Raw genomic sequence first — 1595 nt, 5'->3', positions numbered from 1 at the left:
CTCGAGGAACAATGTATGGTAAGTCTCGAGAAATTATTAGCAGGTAATTTTCGTAAAAATATTCGAATCGTAGAGATAATGGTTATGGAGTCAAATCATTTTTGAAAAGTTCTCGAGCGAGTAGGCGTGATGAGTGAGGAAGCCACTAATGACCTCTAACTCTAAGTCCGGCCATGTACTCCCCGCCCACAATGCTTTGAGAATCTTAGGACCGGCTGCCTGTTCATTGGTCGTGGCCAGAATCTAGACCGTTAGTTCACAGCCGCTCACGCTCTGATAAGAATTGGACTCATGCCCAACCATCCCGCAAAAGTAAAAGAATGTAGGCAACCTTTCATAAAGAACTAAAACCAAAACAAGATGAGAGTCATTAATTGCTGTTTGCATATTCATAATTTAATTAATTAGGTTCAAGTATTACAAAATACACTAAAAATTTTGTTGCACGAAAGATAATTGGTTGCTCCTCACCTTTTCAAAAATAACAAACAGTTATGATAACTTCATCTTCATCGGTTAGTATTCCACACCGTATGATACAACGTGAGAATATAAATACTATATGCAAACTATAATTAATACAAATATTTTTGTAACGAGATATTATATAATTAGGAAATCATCTATGCTTTTGACTTGTTTATGTCTTTCTTCTCATTCAATAAAATTTAATACAATTAATGGCAAATTACAAATTATGATGAATGAAATGTGAAATTGGTGAGCATAATTACTATATTGTACATACTAAGCATTATTTTATATAGCTTATGATGCTCAATAGAAAAATTAATCTCGATTTTGGACAACAAATCTATAAATTCTAGGGCTTACAAAGTGTTGACACCTCCCAAATATTGTACAATTTGTAATATAGAGTTGCTTCTTCCTCCGCCTCCCACTCAATGTCTTTCACAACATCCCTACCACTACACGACAAACTTATTTCCACCAACATTGTAAATTAATGGAGTTATTTTTACATGTTCGAATGGGCTTTTAAGTCAAAAATCCTTGACAAATATGAACATATTGGGTTATTATAATACATTCCTAGAAACCTTATTCTTACACTAAATCACGGTTACATTTCTTGATAATCGTTTCTTAACAATATCAAGAAAATACAATTTAGATCACTAAAGTTAAACATGGCCATATTTATTCGCCAAAAGAACAATTTAAAATCATTCACATTTATTCCTTTTAAGAATATGGAAGAAAAGAATTTGAGCTTTTGATCGAATCATCTAGGTTAAGCAACAACCATTTTATACTCTAAATTTTTAGAGATGTCTCATGCAATTGCTGTTGAAAATGATTGGCATTTGCAAACAAGGTGATTATAGTTGTATGCAATGCAAGAGCAAAGAGGCTCAATCCGAGGATCCAAAGTTGGTTATTTCCTCCAACTAGGCAAATTTCTACTCATCTTGCTACAAGAAAAAAAAAAGAATCAGTCATGTCTTGTCTATTTTCCATGGCCATTTAATCATCCCAATATCCTATTTTGCCATGGGTTTAACTATTGCCACAAGAATGCAAAATGATTACATAAGCAAATTAGTAGAATAAATGAGTTTTGCAAAATGTAG

Source organism: Dioscorea cayenensis, chromosome 3, assembly GCF_009730915.1.
Source record: "Dioscorea cayenensis subsp. rotundata cultivar TDr96_F1 chromosome 3, TDr96_F1_v2_PseudoChromosome.rev07_lg8_w22 25.fasta, whole genome shotgun sequence".
In the NCBI taxonomy this organism is placed as follows: domain Eukaryota; kingdom Viridiplantae; phylum Streptophyta; class Magnoliopsida; order Dioscoreales; family Dioscoreaceae; genus Dioscorea; species Dioscorea cayenensis.
This window is presented reverse-complemented; position numbering follows the sequence as displayed.